The sequence below is a fragment of the Cyprinus carpio genome, chromosome B7, assembly GCF_018340385.1.
Source record: "Cyprinus carpio isolate SPL01 chromosome B7, ASM1834038v1, whole genome shotgun sequence".
NCBI lineage: Eukaryota > Metazoa > Chordata > Actinopteri > Cypriniformes > Cyprinidae > Cyprinus > Cyprinus carpio.
The window spans coordinates 16,023,044-16,045,172 of NC_056603.1; the positions used below are offsets into that span (position 1 = coordinate 16,023,044).

At 37.8% G+C, this 22,129-nt stretch overlaps 1 long non-coding RNA gene across 1 annotated transcript in view; it reads left to right on the plus strand.

Moving 5' to 3' along the window:
- The window catches only part of LOC109094401, a 65,467-nt gene extending 44,386 nt beyond the window's left edge, over positions 1-21,081 (plus strand). The window contains exons 2-4 of the long non-coding RNA XR_006155171.1: positions 15,886-16,011; positions 19,214-19,421; positions 19,498-21,081. This is a non-coding gene — a long non-coding RNA (uncharacterized LOC109094401). The remainder of the gene's footprint in view (positions 1-15,885; positions 16,012-19,213; positions 19,422-19,497) is intronic.
- The last annotated feature ends 1,048 nt before the right edge of the window (positions 21,082-22,129 follow it).

The following is a 22,129-nucleotide window of genomic DNA, read 5'->3' on the forward strand; positions in this document are numbered from 1 at the left end:
CCATCAAACTTAAAGTCCACTTACGCAATAAATCTTTTTTGTGTGTGTGTGTGCGCCTTTTCATTCTACTGTACTTTTCCAAAAGCCTTTGAAAGTTTTCTCCAACTTTCAGATTTATTAGTCATTAAGTTGCATTTCTTTTGACCTTGAGAATCGTTCTATTTGTGTTGTGTTTACTGAAATCCTGCATTATCGTTTGAGGGATTCGAGAGCAGCAATCGATTGTTTGGCTTCTTCAGAGATATTGTGCATTAATGAACCTTATACTGTTCTCTGGTTGAATACAACTTTTTTCTTCTTCTTTTACTTCTGTACAGGTTTTCCCACTAGTCTCCTGTTTTTTAAGTCCACTTTTTAAAATTTAATGCAACATAACTTTACTGCATTCAGAATCAGATCAAAGACTTGTGGGGGCCTAGTGTTTGAAGTATGCTCTATTTGAAGTGGATTCCAAAGACACTGCGTGTAAAACAAAAGTTTACATATATTTCGGTCTTTGTGGAAGCAGTGCGTAGTGCGTGCTGTATTGATCGTTGTCTTTGAAAGAGGAGAACGAAAAAAAAAGAGGTTTGTTGGAATTGTACTGCTGTACTGGCAGCGGGAACTGCGATGGGATCCATGTTCCAGTAGGAGACAGACTGATTTCCACAGGTTGGCGAAGGTCTGGGGAGTTTTGAATTGATGTGTGTATGTTGTGACCTTGCGACTGTGTTCCTGTAAATATGGCTGCAGAGTGGCCAGAGATTCCTAGTGATTGGCAGACGGCCCCTTAAGTTTTGTACAGGGAGGTGTAGTGATATTCTGGGGAACACCAAGATTTATGATGATGAACCATCACAATGATGTGAGAACCCCTGCCTCAGAAGTTACACAGCCTCACAGTATTTATCCAATAATTCTGAGGATGAGTGCTGTGTTCCGCAAATAGACCTTCAGATACATAGGCTATGTTTAACTACTACACACAATTTTTCTTCTTCTTAGTATTATTATTATTTTTTTATTAGGAAAGAACATTGCAGAAGATCTTAAGACTGATGTCTTCTAAGGTCCACCAGTTTGGTATGAACAGCGCTTAAAGTGTCTGTAGACATGTTGAAAATTTAATTAGTTCAGAATTTACTATCCAATAAACTTCTAAAGTAGGAGGTGACCCTCAAGCTGTTGCAATGGTTATAATGACTCTTTTATTTATTTATTTTTTAAATAAAAAACCATACCTTGCTTGTCTTCACTGAACATACATTGAGCCATGCACTGTCTGCTGGAAAAAACTGTGAACGCTTGATATAAAAAAATATCAGTTCTTTCAGCAGCATTGACTTGAATTGTTTGACCTGTCTTTCTTTATGAAAGATTTAAATTATTGATATTTTTGGCTGTCTCACATCTCACTTCTTATTTTACTCTAGTTCATTCTTTGGTTTTTGCCTATGAACATTGTTGATACAGACATGATTTCTTTTGGGTGTCTTGATGAAAACTGACATTAGGCAGTGAAAAGATACTATTTTTTATGACCTCCTGAAACTTTGTATGTTCATATCCTGATATGTGTAGTTGGGAAGCACTAAAAAGTTTTTTTTGAGCCATAAATATTAAATAGTATTTTTTAACTAATTATATTGATTTTTTTTTCTTTTTGAAAGACATTAATACTTTTTTGAGCAAGGATGCATTAAAATTGATGAATAAGACATTCGTGTCACTGAAAATTGTTTTAAATCAAAGCTGTTCTTTTGAATTTGCTATATTAATTTCTACTACTTTTAATGACCTCTTTTTCAAGTTATAACGTGGACTGATACAAGTTATGCAAACTTTCTTATACTATTGCACATCTGCATGCACATTTTCCTTTCAAAGGAAGCCAAGCGCCGGCTACAGTGGAAGCACAGCTCCCATTCCAAGTGTTTCTGTCAATGGGGAAAACAATTAACATGGACGCGACTGCCTCTTCACTTTACAGTTAATTGGATCTCATAAAGGCAAAGCTTAGAAAAATTATGGGGAGGAAGCCTTGCCTTGGAAGTATGTGTTTACTGTGGCTTTTATGGAAAATCCCATTTAAGATGGAACAAAGTACTTATCTTTATGGCAAAGAAGCCCTCTGATAAAGAGGGAAGTGCCTTGAAGTTGTGAAATTATGCCCCTTTTATACAGTAGAGGAAAAGGTGGTTTTCCAAGCATTTTTTGGACAGAGAAGGAATGCTTAAATATAGACTGCAGTAAAGTTGCATAGAAGTATTGCTTTTTGTTATGCCGTTAAAACACTTTGTTTCTGTTTTCCTCTCTGTCTCCAAACATAGTCGTTTGATTGTCACAATGCTTTTGACAGGCAGCCATATATTATAACAAAGCGCTTGAGTCTTGCCCTGGCAAACATATGGGTCAGCACTTTTGAAATGCAGCCCCCCTGCTTATTGACCTCAAGTAATACATTTCATATCTGGCACCGGCCTGTATGGTCTGTATGCTTTATGGGGGGCATAAATCACAGGTCTATGACTCAGGTCCAAAGGGTGATTATGTTTAGAACCAATTTGTCAACAGAACATGGAACGCTTAGCCAATCAGACTCAATTGGAAAAATAGACTCTGAAATGAGTGAATTTAAAGCTGCATGTTTTGCAATTCATTTGGTGCAGTAGTTTTTAAGTATACCTTAACTGCCAAACTGTGTGTTTTTAAAGAGATAGTTCACCCAAATATAAATATTCGCTCATCATTAACTCACTCTCACATTGTTCCAAATCTGTATGACTCGCTTTTTTTTACGTTACATATTTTTTATATAGAATGAAAGTGAATGCTGTGGCAAAAACACTATAACAGTACCAAAAGTAAGTAAATGTATCACATCAGGTTTGACATTTGAACTTGAAAGTGTGCATATTTAAATTCCACAGATGAGATTTTCAACTTAAGCCTTTTTATCATGCAACTTCAGAAGACTTGAAATATAGAGCATGAGCGATACAGGCCACTTTAATAATACTTGTATGGTACATTTAACCCCTTTTAAGCAAAAGAGCAGTGAAAACATTGTGTTAAAATCTCATTTTGTGTTCCAGGAAGGAAAGAAATTCATTCAGATTTGAACCAACATGAGGAAAAAATGATGAAAGACTTTTCATTTTGATGTAAACATATTTTTTAAATAATTATGGATGGTACTTTAGCTTTCTTCTCCATATGCTTTTTTTTTCGACTTATGTCTTCATTTCCATTGTAAGTTCAAGACGATGTTTGGCCTATGGCGTATTGTTCATTTAATCATCTAATGGTACAATATCATTATCAGTGTGTATACATTATAGTCAGGTGATATGGTTTGTGTCTTATGCTTCTCATTGTCTTTTTGTGCCATAGTAGACAGGGAAGACTTTTGGCAGTCTGCTCTGCACATCTTGCTCTGTTAAGCTTGGCTTTATGCATTACATGTTTTTTCCAGTGACGTGAAAGAGAAAAAGGACTGTAATTTTGAATTGAAAACCACTTGGCACACCTAACCCAGCATCAGCAGCGTGCCTCAAGAGTAGGGAGGATCTACAGAGAGTCAGACAAAAGACGGGTAATAATGAAACATCCTAGCCTGAAAGCCACTGATGAGACTCTCTCACTTTCTCTCTCTCCTCGTCTCCTTCCTCCTCCATCTGGACAGAGCTCAAGTATTCATCTGTCAAATCAAACCTCTTTTGCTCTAGCCCTTGCAGCTTCTTAGCATTTTCACTTCCTTTGTGTCAAAGATGGAAAAGTTTATCCTTTCAGCCTTAAATATCAGACAATTTATGCATTGTCAGGGCTACTAAGATTTTAGCGCAGTACAGATTACGTTTGTCATGTATAATCAGTATGCACTTCTGACAAATGCACATTGATCATACTGCCTCCCACAACAATGAAATTATCTACCACAAAATACAACATAAGCAGGGCATTGATGGAATATTTTTATACAGCTCCATGGAGTTGTTTCATTGCAACTTATTCTTGTGAGGGGGAAAATACTGTAGTTCACATGAGATCTGTTTACATGCACTATTTTACATCTAACCGAATGAATCCAATCTGTTTTTAGATTCTGAAAGTTCTGTTTATATGAACCCTAAACATGATTGATTAAGGCGTTTACATGTAGAATTTCCAATTCGATTGAGCCATCATCAATCTAATTGTTATCGTATTATTTGGGTGCATGAAAATGCAACTACTAACAATAATTAAAATACAGTAGAGTGTGACTTGCTGTTCATCATCCTCTTTTTCCACACAGGCGTACTTGGCTACATACAAGTTTATTGTCTCACATAATGAAATAAGAAGTACTGAGATTGATGAGGTAATTGGTGAAGGAGAAATTAAACCCTGAACATACATTTCACTTGCACTGACTGATCCTTCTGGCACATTTCACATATGGATAAATATCACCACCCTGAAACCTAGTATAATATGCTACTTAAGTGATTTGGCAGCACAATGTCAGCTGCCCGCGTTATGTATTTTTAATACTTATTTAAACAATGCTTTCTTTGTATCTGTCACACATCTCCACAGTATATCTCTTTTTTCCACCTGACAGTTTTACCTGTCTGGCAGCTTTTTTCCCCTCCAAGTCTTAACAATAAGTCCCTTGCTGGAGTTGTCATGGACTTTGTGGCCAGCCAAAGAAAACAGTATCTGTGGGCAATGGGTGGGCTGTGCTGGTGGAGAGGGGGCTGGGGAGGCTGGGAATTGGCCCTGCTTGTTCTGTGTGCTTTCTGTTCACAGACCAGGCATTAGATTGGAGAGATCTGTGAGCCCGCTCTGCTGGGACCCCTGTAGACACAAAGCCCATTTCTCTGGGAGATTGCTGCACTGTTTGCTGACATGAATAAAGCTGTCGTGTCCTCAGATCTGCAAATTTGCCTTGGGACGTGGCTTTCCTTCTCTCTCACCTTCTACATAGTCTGTTCCGATAGATCCAGAGCTGCTTTTAGACATGTGCAGATCCAACAACTCCAGCTGTTATAAAGAAGTTCGACATAAAGAAACCCAGACACATGCACACTGATCTTTTCGCCGGTTTGTTAATATTTTTTATTTTTTTAAATAATAAAGCTCTGCTTGTTTTTGGTTTCCTCAGTGATATGTTTGAATAGTATTTTACGAGCTCTCCCGGCAGCAGTTGGGAAGAAGTGGCATTTTGTTCGGTCTATGAGTTAACTCTTGTGCCTGGTACTAGGAAATGGGTTAAAACCACACTCACGACGGTCCAACACAAACAGTCCCAGGCATTCCTGAGCATGCCAGTTGGAGAGGCGTGATTCCATTGAACATGTAGTGGAGGACCTGACCACCGGACCCACGGCACACTAAAACATGTCCTCACTCTATTCTCTCATTACTCTCACACTGGGAAACACTGCCGCCCAGCTTTCTCATGCAGAGCCTACATTGATGCAGTTTCTTCATTCGACTGGCTTTTGACTTACCCACCCAGACTAACCTCAGTTAACCTAGCCATGCGAGAAAAGAACAGAAATAACATAATAAAAATGAGGACAAAATAAAGCCACTGTCTGAAAGCATGATAAGTGATCAAAAAACATTCTTGTGTCCCTGAAAAAGGATGTGCAGCAATCCCAGCAGCCCCCGCTCTTTGACATTTCACCGTGATTGACGTCATTAGTGAAAAGGGTGTAGCTTGGGTAAAGATCTGGGCTGGTAACCAAAAGATCAAAGGTTTTCTTGCTGAAATCACTTTGGATAAAAGCGTCGGCTAAATGACAGATGAGTAATTTGCTGTGTCTTTTTGCTTGTTAGAATTTTTGGGTTTATTTTTTTAATTTTTTTATTGGCTTATTGACTTTGGTGTCTATGGGCAATTAAAGGACTAGATTGAAGGGTCTTGCCCAGTCAAATAACTATATAATATTAGATAAGGGGAATAGTAGAATACTAACTTGTACCATAACTGGATCAGAAAGCAGAAGGTTTGTTGTTTTGGTTCATAAGCAATACAATTTATTATACATGAAACTTCCTGAAGCATGCATGTGGATGTTTACAATGCAGTTGCATTTAGATACTGTGACTTCTCTCTTGTTTAGAAATGTTGAGTATAAATGTTGTATTTTGAGTTCACCCAAGTATAATCATATTTAAACACCCACATAAAAATGCATTTCTCTCTGTCTCATTGTTTCCTCATCAAATATATAATGCCTGCCTTACACACACATCTTAAATTCAGGCAGTTTTTGATTCCTGTGCTGTTCTTTCCTTTGAAGCTCCACCCACTTCCCATTTCTAGACAGTCTACTTCTGAACTTCCTGTGATGTGCAAGCCAAGACTTACAATGTATGAATAATTTTATCATCAGACAGAGCAGAGCTCTCAGCTTCTTTTTCCTTGTCTTTCCTCGCCTATCCTTTCCTTTCCTTTCCTTTCCTTTCCTTTCCTTTCCTTTCCTTTCCTTTCCTCTCCTTTCCTTTCCTTTCCTTTCCTTTCCTTTCCTTTCCTTTCCTTTCCTTTCCTTTCCTTTCCTTTCCTTTCCTTTCCTTTCCCCGTTAACTTTTCTTTCTTTCTTTCGCTCTTTCTTTCACTCTTTTTCACATTTTCGTTCTGTTGCTCTTTCACTCTTTTCTGTTTTCTTTGCTTTACCTTCTTTTAGTCTCCTTTGCATGGCTATCTTTTTTCTGTTTTGTTCGCTTATTTTGTTTGCATTTTCTTTCTTTTGCTCTGTTGCTGTTTCTCTTTTCACTGTCTTTCATTTGTTTGTTCTTTCTGTCTTTCTTTTTCACCCTCTGGCATTCCTTTGCTCTTTTGCCCTCTCTTTTCCTCTCCTTTTTATCAACACAAACTATGATCACAGAACCAGGAGCAAAAATGTTTGCTATTCACAACTTCACACAGACATACAAATAAACTTGCAGCTTCATTCAACAATCTCCAATAACGCATATTGTTTGGAAGTTATGCAAATGCGGGCATCATGAGTCATTCATTTTTTCTGTGCAATTCTCTGGGATTGGAAGGGTGAAAAATGCTGGAGAACAATGTGCTCTCTTCAGTAATAATTAAGCTGATGGCCTATTATGCTGTATTGCAAATCAATATGTACGGTCCCTGGCGATGGTTGAAGTAGGAAGGCTTGGCGTGGATCCAGCCCATCGCACACTATGAATGAGCAGATGCAGGTGCATCACAACTTTTTTTGTTTTTTCAGCATTTTTTTTTTTTTTTGTCATCGGGAGGAGGGGGTACGGAAGAACAGGCTGGTCACAATGGCAGCAGGTCTCTCTAGTGTAATTGTGTGTGAATGCTCATTTTAGAAAGCCTTCCGCTTTTGTTAGACAGGTGCTTGGATCCTGTCTCTGTATCGCTTTCTTCCTCTTCCTCTATAGCATATTTAGAGTTACTTTGTCTGGTTTTTTAAAATTTATTTCTATTTGTATAGATTGCTTTCATACTTGTGCATGCACACATCAACAATTTTCCAATCAATCTTTTACAGGGAACAGTTTTTATTTTTATTTCTATGTTATCTATATTTACATTAAATATTTTAAAGTAAAAATCAAGCATTTTAAAGGTCTACCTTTGTTATTAGTTTTGCACTGTTTTTTTTTTTTTGTGTGTGTTTTTTGGACTAATTCCTCTCAGCGCTCTTTGATATACTCTTAAAACGGTCGCCACACCAGGCGGAAATCATTCTCTCTCTCTCTCATTTCACATTCACAAAATGTATATTTACTGTGTAAAGTTCCCCTGTGTTTACCCTCTGGTTTGTTTGCTTGATATCATTCTGTTTATCTCTATTAATTCCACCATTTTTCAGTCTATTGGATGTTGTGTAGTTGTCATCAAAAGCCACCTCTCCATGGAAGTTCTAGTGTTTTGAAGGAGAAATGAATATCAGCATTAAAAATTAAATGGTATATTGCAAAACATCACTTCATGGATTCGGGGCAAGTGTAGGAGCAGCTGTTCCACCAGCGATCTGTAAATAAGAGGAATTGTAGATAAAGACACTGAGGAGGCTGTTAGATATGCAGGAAGCAGTGGAGCACACTTTAAATTGACTGCAGGAAATTGTGAGAAAATGGTCATAAATTGTTAGGGCGCACAGTTGATTTGATTATTTATTTCTTTTGCGCCATGCGTTTCAGTCTCCTTCCTCCCTCTTTCTTCTCGAGATCCGTATACATCTAGTATTTGAACCCAAGGAAAAAAAAGACCTTGAAAAAGCTAGGAAAAGAAATTAAACATTGATAGGAAAAGGAAAAAAAATACATCTGCAAACTATACCGAGTTTTGGAAGAAAACATGAATCAGGAATCAGAAATGGATAGAAAGGTTTTTTTCTTTCTCTCTCTCTCTCTCTCTTTCTGGAATGCTGCAAACTTGGGTTATTTTAGCCAGATTTCCCCAGCAGCCTCTCTTCTGCAGAAAAGAGGCAGCATGTGCTGCCCTCCACATATTTAATGAAATTTATAACAATTGTCCTCCAATCAGATTAAGTGCTTGTTTAAAATGCAAATATGTTCTTGTCTCTGACATGCTGTAATTAAGTAGAACAATGCTCTATTTTTTCCCCTGATGTACCACGTCTCTCATCAAGGGCTTTGAAAATAGGACAATGATTGACCACCTGGTCTGGTTACAGTAGCTAAATTTATTAAATTCTCTTTGTCTATAGAAAATCAATGAGGAATTGTACGCATTGCTAAGGGTCAGGCTTGTTTTTCTATCTGGCATGTAATTACTCTGACCTTTACGGTACTTGTTGAAGATAATTTTCTATATCATTACATCTTTGTCACCAAATTGTGAGTCCTGAGTCCTCTGTGGAATTCTCTCTGATTTCCTTCAAGACAATCAAATGGAGGATGGCTGTGAGATCTAAGAGAGATCTTGATTTAGTTCTTGATCAGATCTTGATCAAGGATAGCGGCAGGGTTTCAGCTGGCCGTTGCTTTGTACTGGGTTGTTAGTCAAAGTTTTTGTTGTGAAGCTCTCATTCGCCAGCTTATTTCTGACCCCAGAATCTTTGACCTTACTGAATAGCTCTACTGAAATCAAGACAAGGTAGAAAACGCTCCTGTTGGTCCATTTGGCTCATTTTGTATTCTGTGACAATTTAACGAAAATCAATTTAGCAAATTTCCAGCTGGCATGTGATTAAATTATTCTGCCATCGGTTTATTTGAACGGGGCCACAAGGGAACACTGCAACGCAAATATTTTCTTCTTTTTCATTTGTTACGTATGGCTGGATCTGGTATCATCTCAAGTTATCCGTTCAGAGGACATTTTTGTGGCACTCATGAGCTCTTTAATCATAGAACCAGGACATTGTTTTTGTTGGAGACCGTGGGCTGAGCGTGAAGTGAATATCCCTTCTCTTATGCATCACACCCGGCTGACTGTGACTAATACAAACAAACAGTTTCTCTATAGAACCGCACTACCAGAGATGAGCCCTGCCTTGTCTCTCGAGTCAGTTCATAATTATTATATTGTATCTCAATTTAACTCAATCAGAGCAGTTCACACAGTCTCCATTCCGCATGGGACTGCCGTTTCACAAATCTGATGTATTCTGTTGCGCTGAGGAAAATTAATTGGATTAAAGATTTGATAATCAGTTTCTTTGTGCATCCAACCTTGCATTTTCACCCCCTGAACCCACCCTCTATCGTCTCGGTGCATCGGGAGCCGCATTCTAAGTATTTCCTCAGTTTCACGGCCAAGGTGTCGAGCCCTAGCGTCAATTAATTTAGCATAATCACTGTGTTCTAATGAAACTGTTAATACCGGAGTGACAAGCTTGCTTCTTTGCTGAAGGCATCCAATCACCCCGCCACATCTCGGAGGTGATGAATGTGTAATTACCAAGTTTGACAGACCTTGTTTAGCTGTTGCTTTGTATGAGCGTATACACATGAGAATGTGAGAGGATGAATATACTGAGGGCTTTGCTCCTGACCTCCTTCCCAGGGCTTCATACTGATATATTGATGCAGGGGCTCTTACTCTTTGGATATTAATGGTCCGCAGACCACAGCATTTTACAACAGAAGAGGAGGGGGAAGCGGCTGATCTTATATAGAATAGTGCGAAAGCTAAAATGTGATCAGTTTGAATTTTATTATGTCTTGAATAGTAAAGAAAGCAATGTAAGTATCAGACTGTCTCAGTGAATTTGTGGTTTTCAACCAAAAAGAGCTTGCTATAGTTTTCTGCAAAATCTGTGTATTGTCTTTTTTAGGTTTTTTTATTTTATTTTTTATTTTTAGGAGATTTTGAAACATAAAATTACTTTAGATTGTAAATGCCAATTTATTTATTTGTTTAATTAATTTTTTATTGTTTCATCACTATATAGTTTGGCATAACTGTAGTCTATAAGGTCTAAATTAGTAACTTAAGTAAAAAAAAATAATAATATTATTGTATTAAATTTTATATTTAAAAAGAATTTAAATAATAGTTTATAAAATATCTTTTTTTATTGTATGCTTTTCTTGTGTGAATTTTTATTCTTTGTGTGGAGTGTTGAAAAAAAGCATTTGACTGCATGCCATAGGCCTACTATGTCTGATAGTGTATCTGTGTGTGAGACAAATTACATTTTAATTTGAATATTAGTTTTAATTTTAATGATCTGATTAGTAGTTTAGTTCAGTCAAAATAAAATGTAAGTGTGTGTGTGTGTGTGTACCTATTTAACCATATTTTAGTGACTAAATCTGTACCCAAAAGTCAACAAAACCGGAAAAATTGCCCTTTGGGGGACGTCCTCATTTGTAAAACTGGTATAAAAATAGGAAAGCAACCTCCCTCTTGTTTTGTTTAAAAGGGTAACTTTTTCTATAACATTGAGGTCCCCAGTAATTCACTTTCAGTTGACTGTACATGGTACCGTCGGCCAAACTTGATTTTCAGACCATTGTGTAGACCAAAGCTGTAGGCCATCAACGAAAGCCTAACAACTAAAAATGTGCTTTAAGCCTCCAGTAAATGCTGTCCAGCATTAATTGACCTCTGCCAGGACATGAATGTTCCCTCTGCGCTATTGATTCATCATCTTAGATCTCCACCACGTGCTAGACCAGCAGCACTGGCCCAAACATGCATAATATAGATGAATTTTCACAGATGTCTCCATGGCAGAATTAGTAAGACCTAGGTTGAAAATGAGATGGTTTATGATTGCTGTAGCTATTTGAAATAGTTGTGAAGAAGATTTGGAGGGCGAAAAAGAAAGGAACTGGACTACTCTGTCAGCTGCAGTCCTGTGATCCCAGCAGCGGTGTCATGACAGGCCAAAGCTCTCCCTCACTCACCATACTGCTTATCACATGCTAATAAATGAGCTCTCATCCCTGGGTCATATCCCCCATGCTAACAGCAAGAGCTGTTTTTTGTCACTCATCTTTTTCTCACCCTCAAAATGAGAAAATAGCTGCAACGCACATACAGGCTCTTCGCAAGAGTGTGAATATTCTAAATAAAGAGAATATTCTGTCTTCACTGTTTTTTTTTTTCTTTTTTCTTTTTTCCTTTCTCTCTTTATCCAGGAGCGAGGAGGAGATTGCATGAAATGCCACAGCAAATGCTCAAATTGTGAGGATTTTTGAGTAGCGCTGAAATTATTCATTAGTGCTTATCCCAAGATCCCAACACACAGAGTGATTTGTTTTTAATCATTCTGATGTTTTGGTTGAATGTTCTTTGGGGTGGAAACTTTGTTCATCTACTTCGGTAATGAGTGTAAAAATGGGTTGCCATCTGCTTTTTTTTAATTTGCTAAACATTCTCTGCAAATCTGTTCTCCAGAATGCAGGAAATGAATGCAAACACGTTTTTGGAACCTTGATTTACATTTGTATTTGTAATATGACTGCCTTTGAATTGAAGCAATCATTGTACCTTTGTGTGTTTGCTTCAAAAGTGCCGATATATTAACATCACTAGTCAGTTAAATGATTTGTGTGTTACCCACAATGACTTGCGCCAGTGTGTGGAAGACGCTGTTCAATTTGAATGTATCCATAATTATTACAGATGCGTCAAAAGGATGCTATTACAAGCTTTTTCTCAGACTTCAGAAATGTTGTATCGTAGGCCTGGAACATCAAATGTGTGCATCGCTGAATAGCCTCTCAATGTATTCATCAAGGCAATTGAAAAAATCCCTAGTTTAGTGATCAGAGAGCGCTTCATGCTCGACGAGGAGTGACAGTACGCTTAGCCGTGAGGCTTCTTGCGTATTGGGTGTCAGGTCACTGGTCATGTCTTTTAATTTATTTTGAAATGTTTTAATCTTTTGTTAATTGTATTTGCACACATCTCTAACACAGCGCTGTTAAGTCTTGTTTTCTATGCAACTGCAGTGACTGATGTTTTCGGAAGCGCTACGTGTGAGGCCCGATTACAGAGTCTTTTCAGAGAACTTTTGGCTGCCACATGCCGACGTTACCTGAAACCAGGAACAGTCGCCGAGCTAAAGACAACTGCTGTGTTTTGTAGGGGACCTTCAGTGGCCATGTTCTTGATGGAGCAGTGAGGTGCGGCAGTGTTTTGCTTGAAGTGGCGGCTTCAGAAATTCTTAAATTGAATAGGGCTCTCAGGAACACATTCCTCTCACAAACCTGGGCTGAACCCATCTCCCGAACTCTATTTGCTGATTATTTAACTACCTGTAAATGCACAACGGCTCTATTATATCTTGCCGGAGGCCCTATCAAAAGGCCCTTTAATATGGCAAGTGCACCTCACAGACCGCCAGTGTTTTTGTAGTCGTACACGTCGTGAACTTCAGGGGGACTGCGCACCTCCTCGGGAGATTTCTGCAGTCGGCAATGAAAAGTTTTCTATAACTATGTGGCAAATAGAGAAGGTTGTTTGGGAAATATCTATGCATTAACATTCATATATATAGTTTTGCAATTTTAGCCTTTCACCCTATTTACTCTGACGCCAGCGTGAAAAATCATATGGTTTTGGAGTCATTCTGCCAGGCGTACAGTATATTGATATTCAGGCCGGAATAGAATTCAATATGTCACCCCCCTCCCTCAGAGAATCACTCCTTTCTCTGTAATTTCCATTGAAATTTTGTGTGCAAATGCAGTAATAGACACATTTATAACATCAAAAGGATTCAATTTTCTTTTCAATCACACAACAGTATGAATAGCTTTTTCCATTGAATCTAACAACGAGGAGCCATTACCCGACACCAAAGGATAGGTTGCCTTCACTTGCTTTTTATAAAAGTGTGTCAAACAATTTCCCATGTCTCCCATTTGTTCTAAGCTAACAGGGGCTGTCAAACAGGTTTGTTTCTAATTTTTCAGGGAAATGTCATTTCTTTCTTCTGGTGCCGGGTAATCACCAGAGATCCACACGTTTATTTTTTAATGCAGGCTGTAAGTGTCTTTAATACGTTAACTCCTCCGCCGAACGGTTTCCAGAAGCCTGCGGGTGACAACTTCTGACTGCTAATTGCACTTGGTAAATTATTTGGAAAAGATGACATGAATAGCGTTTCACTGACACCGACACACAGGGCATTGAATGAAGTGATGGCCGCAGCACAAATGGTGTGAGCGTTTTTATTTCAGCGGGGTAATGTCTCTCTTGGAGCTCTCTGTTGAAAGGTTACAGTAAAGGGCTGTTTGTCATTCTGTGTATTCATTCAATTTCCCCCTGTGCCGTCCAGGTTTGTCACTCTGAAAGCCTCAGTGTTAACTTCCATTCACATTTCACTCTTTGGGTCTATTAGATATGAGTGATTGATGGAAAATGATTCGACAATATTTTATTGCAAGTTGGTAAGTGGTTAGGAAAGTGGTTAGATTTTATATATTTTTTATTTATAATTTTTTTTAATGTAAATTAACTAGTGATCTGTTATGCATATTATTTAACATTTATATTAGTAAATAATATTAGTATTAATGGATATAATTTAAAAAAAAAACTTTTACCATACTTTTAATAGTATTCCATGTCATTATGATATTAATGTCATCTCAAAGAAATATTCATTTTAGGAAAATAGCCTGAAAATGCATTATGCTAATAATATGACCTAACTACTGGCTTTGATTTTCGAGTGGTTAGCCATTAAATGAATTTTGACAGCCCAGTGCTGTCATCTTTTAACACATACACACATACACTCTCTGAAGTCTACATGTTAATGGGAGTGGCCTGGTCTTCCACTGTCATCAATCAGTTTGCACCATCCCTGACCCACCGCTGAGCATTGCTCCGCGCTCATAAAGCCATGCACTGCAGCAGATGGGCCGCAATTTGCAACACGTATGTTTTTTAACATCCCGCCATCAGGGATTTTAATTATGTCTGGTCTCTTCTTGAACACTCTGTTTACAATACAAATCAGCCCACACAACTGCACATGTATGAGAGCCCAAGAAAATATAAGGATTCAAATGTCACTGCACATGTTAATTAGAGCAATTATAGTGTTCAATTCCAGTGATTAAATTTAGCTTTGGTGTTAAGATGGTCTGTCAGTCAACACAGTGTTTGGATTAGTTGTCAGATTTTGTGTGAAAAATTAATATTATTGTATTACATTATATTGACTAAAAATCTATATTTCCAGAGGCTATATCATGTGTGCCAGTGCTATTCATAGCATTGATATTATATAAACTATAATAGTTTCTATAATGTTATAAAGAATGAATTCCACTATGCTAATTTTTTTTTTTTTTCTTTTTGTAAAACTTTCTCAGAGCCTTCTCTCCTGCATTTTTCTAGTTGGTGCTGGTTATCAGGAAGACAGGATGCCATGCAAATTAAAGGGTAGTGAAATAAACAGAGTGATAGCGTCTGTTCCAGAAGGCACAACATGCAAACATCTGCTGTGAACTGGTCTGAGAATCAGTTGGATCCGCTCCCATTACCCTCCAACAAATATTTACTGCCCTATTAGGACCTTCCCTAGTACCCATCATAACAGAGCTGCCCACTAAAGGGTGAGTTCTTATGGGCCAAAACGATGGAATCAAACCCTTAGTGCATAACATGTTCTGTTTTGAATTTCTTGAAGGTTGTTTCAAAAACAGATGGCTTGCATAAAAAAAAAAACACACAACTGTGTGCATACTGCTATCATACATGTACCTGTAAGAGAAGTGTGCTCACCAAGACACACCAACATTGGTTTTGTCCTCAAATAATTATTGTTAATTTTCAAGTGGCTACCTTGAATTAATGTAGTTGTAATTTCAGTCATTTTTATGTCTGTGCTGAGAACTGTTTCCTTCTTTTCCCATTCCTACACTACTAATTCAGCAGCATCTGTATAAATAGTGAACCTAGCACGAAACTTACAGTGTGACCAGAATAGTCCAATTCCTGACTCAAAATGAGTCTGTTTTTTAGTGAATCAAACAGAGCTTGACTGACTGTGAGACTTGTAGATACTGACTGGCTGTTAATACTGTATGACATCATGTTTTTAAAGAAAAGCGTTATAGGTTTAGTCAGTAGCATTTTATAAATAAATAAATGTTAATACATTTTTTGGTTTGTTTAGCATTGTTGTTTAATAAGAAATTAAAAAAGTGAAAAAGTAATTAAGTCTGTTAACACTCATTTTGTGATTTTTTTTTTTTTTTAATTCATTTTACAAGAGTTGTTTAAATTCACTTATTATTGAAATTATTTCATCATTTGGCTTTTTTTTTTTTTTCTTTTTTTAAAAATTATTTTCCCCCTACAAAATAATAAGAGAATCATTAACAGAAACAGTAAGGAACTTGAACATACTGTGGTAATGGAATTTGCATTACATTAGAATGTCTATATACGGTACATCTGTGTGTAGTGTATTTACAGACATGTTTTTTTAGGCCTGATGGTGAACCCTAAGAAGCTGCCATGTTAGAGCTGCTGCAGGCCCCGGTTCTGTGGGAATAGCAAAATGAACGCCATTACACCTGACAGCATATTCAGTTCCTCAGACATCATTGTGACAGGTGAGCTTCTTCAGGGTGGATAATTGTATCCCAGGTCTGTGGCACACTGCTTATTATTGATTCATGGGGAACAGAATGAACTCCTTGTGAATGTATAAAAATACATTTAAAAGTCCATTCTCCTCAACTAAAATCACAGCCCCCCAAACGACGTGCTTTTGTCACTCCCAGTTTGCTTTCTCTGCCAGCACTGCTTTTAAGGGCTTGGCAGAGAGGATTGAGCATATATTTAAAGAATCTGACAGGTCGGACAGTAATGCAGTTGTCTAGGCTTTTATTTTCTACATGGAATCCGCTTTGCTAAGCCCTGGTACATTAGAATGAAGTGCCATGGTGGAAAGGAACAGAAAGAGATACTCCCTGCATAAAAGTTTAAAATTGTTAAAACCATACTAAAAGAAAAATGTATATATTAATTGTAATTTGTGTTGACGCATAAGGCCTGAAAGGCTTACAACAATTTGCTAGGACTTTAATAGTTGAAATAATTTCCTGTGCACAAAATTATGTTCTAATTTATTGATTTATGATGACGTTAAATTAAAAATGTAAACAAATTTAAGTTAATTATATTAAGCCTGTTACACACAAATGTTTTTGACATCTGCAAGGTTTTCCAGCCAGAGTAAACCGTAGTCAACAATTTAAGACAAAGCCTCAGGCCCAAAATGGAGACCAAGGGGCATTACAATCTGGCTTCCTCCACAAACACTCCCGATTCCTTTAACAAGCTCCAAATTGCAAGACTTTTTCAGTTTATCACCAGCATTCCCTATAATTTCTGCTTGTGGCATTGTATATCCATCATTGTAAATATACATAAAATGCCACAGCTGTGACGTTTTTAAGAGGACACACCTAATCAGACAGGAACGGGGACACCGCTGTTACAAAATCACATCTGCTTCAACAAACACTACAATAGCAACACAAGCAGAGCTGGAAGCATCACAGCCTTGGGTACGAGCCTAACTCATGTTGTTTCTTCAGTCAAACACGCAGTGTTGCAGTGCAGCCTCAGCCACAGCTGGAACGCATCGTGAACATGAGGACAGGACTAGTATTCTGCACTCAATGCAACGCAGTGCTCAAACCTGGCACTCACTTTTATTCGCTCATAAAAATGTGTAAGGCCTGATTAGCTTCCCACATTTTCAGAGGATAAAGGAATTAAGGACCAATTTCCTGGTGTTGTAAACGTTAATGCTGAGAAAGAGGATGGCTGTTTGATTTTTGCAGGCTATATTTGTAGTTGAGGTGGTTGGAAGGGTGATCGTGTCAGGGGCCCACCCATGCAATATCGACGGATGAAGAATGTAATACTCCATTTAACGTTAACTGCCTGTGTTTGGGACGTCTGGCTTCTGTATCCGCTTAGCGTGGTGCGAAATATCACTCTTTTCTAAAACTGTGAGAGTGGCTTCTCTAAGATAATAACTGTGATAATTGAGTTCAATTGACACATAACCAGGCGATTCTTCAATACCAGATGAGAGACGGGGAAAAAATGGCGTCAAATCCAAACAAAACAAAACCTCTCAAAGTATGCAGATGTAACCCATCAGTGATCATTTAGAGAATAGTCATTGACCCGTAACTTCTACAAGGAAGTAGGAAATGACTAAACATCCATGTTGTTACCCATTTGTGTCAGTGGGATCGGTGGGACCACAACCAAAAACTTCCTGAATTGACAGGAAACGCCATGTGTGTGGTGGCTGTCTGGCGGGAGCGTGGGTACAGGAAAGAGGCAGGCCCAGAGCAGAGGACTGGACTTGGCAGACCGGCGCTCGGCATTGTGGGACGAGCCACTCGACATGTGAGAGCCCAGCCTGGCCATTCATCCACACCAGCGTTGCGCGCCTCCCTGTGATTAGCATTGTCCTCTAGCAGATGGCCCATCATCTGTTTCAGGCGGCAGAGAAAAAAAGATGCCACCGTGAGAGCAGCCCTTCATTCTTACTATTGACTCATAAAGCGGCCATTGTGTTGAACCACATTTGTGCAGAATGAGGTGATCTGCAAATATGTATTCAAAAGAAAAAAAAACTTCACAGTATTATAATCACATGATTTCTGCAGATACAAAATAATATTTGATTTTTTGTTTGACTTTCACTTTGTGAAAAACTACATTTATGGCCTTATGAAGCCATGCCACTAGTGCCATTTCCTCTGCAACTGACAAATTGTAACAATATCAAGCAATATCAGAAATTCACAGGGATTTGTTGTATTTATTTATTCATTTATTTATTCAAAAAACTGTAAAAATTGTAATAATGCTATTAAATGTGTTCATTATTATTAGTATTATTTAAAATAAATGTTATTTTAATATATTTTTAAATGTAATTTGTCCTGTGATGGCAAAGCTGAATTTTCAGCAGCCATTTCCCAAGTCACCAGTGTCACATTATCCTTTAGAAATAATTTTAATATGCTGATTTGGTAGTCCAGAAAGATTTCTTGTTACTGTTAATGTTGAAAACAGTTTTGCTGATTAACATTTTGGTGGAAATACATTATTTTAAAGATTCTTTGAGTTAAAGGGATACTCCACCCCAAAATGAAAATGTTGTCATTAATCACTTACCCCCATGTCGTTCCAAACCCGTAAAAGCTCCGTTAGTCTTCGGAACACAATTTAAGATATTTTGAATGAAAACTGGGTGGCCTGTGACTGTCCCATAGACTGCCAAGTAAATAACAGTGTCAGGGTCCATAAAAGGTATGAAAGTCATCGTCAGAACGGGACGGGAACACTTTTTGTAAGTGAAGAAAACAAAAATAACGACTTTATTCAATAATTCCTCTGTGTCTCTCTATGTCACTGTATGCTGTGTATGCTCTTCTGTGTCATTCGTGCCACAAGGATGCGCTGTTTCTACGTGTATTAAGCTTTGATTTGAAAGAAAACAGCGCATCATTGTGGCACGGATGACACAGAAGAGCATACACAGCATACAGATGATATGGAGAGACACAGAGGAGATCGTTGACAAAGGAATTATTGAATAAAGTCATTATTTTTGTTTTCTTTGATAACACTAGATAACACTAGAACCTAAGACTAAGAATAATCATTATAATTTTTAGGTGAACTTTCCCCTTGAACTGCTTAAAAGTTCATTTCTGTCACCAATATCAAGTGTTAAGTCAGACACAGGTACAGGTGCTGTCTCTTTTCCTTCTCTTCCAGACCTGGTCCCATGATCGGCCTAATAATTAAAGCTATCCTGCAACCGGCGCCGTACTGCTGTGCTGCATGCGCATCAGGGGCCCATGACATGATACAGAGGGACAGCTTAACTATTAAATATCCATCACGCCACGCCACATCAGTCCTAATGCAATCAGAAACACATGACTACATCGCCCGGGCCCCCACTTCAATCCACAATGATTAAGTAAGTCTTTAATTTCCAAGACAAATAAAAAATGCAAGATCATTTTATCATGAATGTAAATGACCTGTCTCCTCAGATGACAGTTCGATTTGATTGGGAAGAGGGGGGATCTACTGTAGCTGCGCAGACTTATTCGAGGCTTTGTGTACTTCAGAGAGAACGCACGTGGGCTGTGGTCTTTTTGCTGTATTATCATTTTAATGAAGCAGGGTATTTCTTTTGTGGTCGGGAGGCTCTAATGCAGTTGTCCAAGACTCCCCTTTCATCTGTCTTCTTCAAATGCTCGAGGTTGTTAAACAAATGGATGTGTCTGAGTATATAACGCTGATGTGGCCAGGCTGTTGTTGACTGGGCCAATTAGGGCTCAGAGAGAAAAGAATAAGGCATGTCTGTTCACTCACTCAAACCGTCATACAATACAGTCTGGCTGCTTTGTGTTTATTAAAATCACCTGGATCCTTAAGGATTTTGTAGAACACACCGTAGTATGACATTGCTATCTGACGATTTTCATTATCAGGACTTCCTGTACTGTTTTTATCTTGCTAATTAGCATCTAATTATAATAAAAATGTTTTCCTCGTACCTGATATGTCATGAATTACCCGATACCGTTGTCTCCGTGTTTAAATGAGTGAGCATCTTTAGAAAAATGTTTAATTTTACACCCAAGAGATGATAATGATGCATACCTGTTTTCTTTAGTCGTAATGAGAATGCTGAAATACGACAACGCTGATTTCTCAATGTGCTAATTACTGAGCAAGTGCTGATGCGCTAGTGGCTAAAGATGTATCCAAGTAATATTGTCAGTCATGTTCTTTTCCATAACGTCCACAACAAAAATAGTTTTTGAAGAAATATGGTAGTTACGCTTTAAAATATAACATTTTGAAAATAAATAGCAAGAATTGCATTAAAACAATTTAAGAGTGTTAATTTCATTCAATAAATGCAAATTTGATGTTTATTTATTAAAGTTAAATGCACTCATAGTGGTTGTTCGCTCTTTGTAATTGTAATTCATTTGTCTCCTTATTCCCACTCTTTGAGCTTAGTAAAAATATATTCCTTGTATTTGGTTTTGCAGACATAATATATATATTTTTTTTTTGTAACATAAAATACATAATTTTTAACTGTTTTCTCCTTCAGAAGTTTAATACGTTTTGTGGCTGTTTTAAGATCTGATTTGATAGCAGTATTAAAAAGTAAAAAATTGTTCCTGGTTGTATGAATATCTCTAGACAAGACAGAGGAAAGGTCTAATGAAGGAAAGCAGAGTGCAAATATGTACATTTAGCATAAATATTCTGTTTTATTATTGTTTTTGTATTTTTTTTTTTTTCCATGCTTTTAACAGTTGTCTTGCTTGGTGGTGTTTACATATAATCTCATGTCCCTTTTGAAGGCAGTCCTTCCTTGTTTGTAAAATAAATTTGTATTGACTAATATTGGTATGTAAATATAAAATATAACAGTTCACATTATAGAGCTTTTGAGTACGCTGTTACATGTATGACATACCACCTTTGTATACTTACATTTACTTTTCACATGATTAAGTTATAAATGTAATTGACACTATAATATGACTAATAAGATATTTGACAGAATTTATTAAAACGATTTTCTAAATAAATGAATGAAACCAAAGAAGTGTTACATGCATCCCAGCTCTCCCCTAGAAACGAAGAATAATGTAATGATCAGTATAATAATTGTGTAGTTGTCCACATTGTGTGTATCTTCAGGAAAACTGAAAAGGGGGGGGTGAAGAAGCGGGTGATTTTATGGGACGGGGGTGTCAGAGCAGGCAGACGCCGCCTGGTGTGTCTCCAATCTCATGTTTATGCAGAGATCAACTGATTTCTTTTGATTTGGCATTGAGGTTCTTGATTTACCGCTGACTAGCTGCTGGCAGCCTTTCAACAGAGTTCTACAGGTTCAGGGGTTCACTAATTACCTCTATGACAGAGCAAGAGACACTCACACACTTAAAAACACAGCCTGGTCCATACTAGCCACCTGCTCTGGTCCCAACTCTACACACAAGCACGTCTTTTATGCTGGAGGAAGTAGTTTGCCTTGGTTTCAGAGTCCCCATCATGAAGAGACAGAAACTCTTTGGTGGCCTGATACTCACATTATTAATTCACACACACACAGAGACACAGAAGATGGATAAATATAAACATCTTTAAAGTGTCTCATCTGCAGTCAACACTGAAGGGATCAGTGGGCGCCCTGTCAGTGTTTCACAAATCCTGTTTTCTTGGCTTTCAACACATACAAGCTGTAAAGCATAGTTTGTGGAGTCTTTCATTTTCTTTTCAAGTTATTGTGCTATCTGAGTTTTTAAAGGAGTGCATCTCACTTCCAAAATCATGTTCTGCATAAGACTGTAAAGTATAGATCCTCTTTATCTAGAACATGCAAGTTCATGTTCAGGTTGTAGCAGGATGGTTGCTGAGGGCCAGTTTGAGAGCAGAATGGTATTAATACGCATCTGGCTGCGTTGAATGAGGGGAAAACGAAAGGTCCACGAGAACTGGCACACACACACACACACACACACACACACACACACACACAGAGTTAGCATGACGGGAGTCATGTGGATAAATCACCATTCACTCCGGGAGCAGTCACAGTCAATGACATATTCACTGGCTGCTTCAACAGCTCATTTGATAACACTCTCCTCA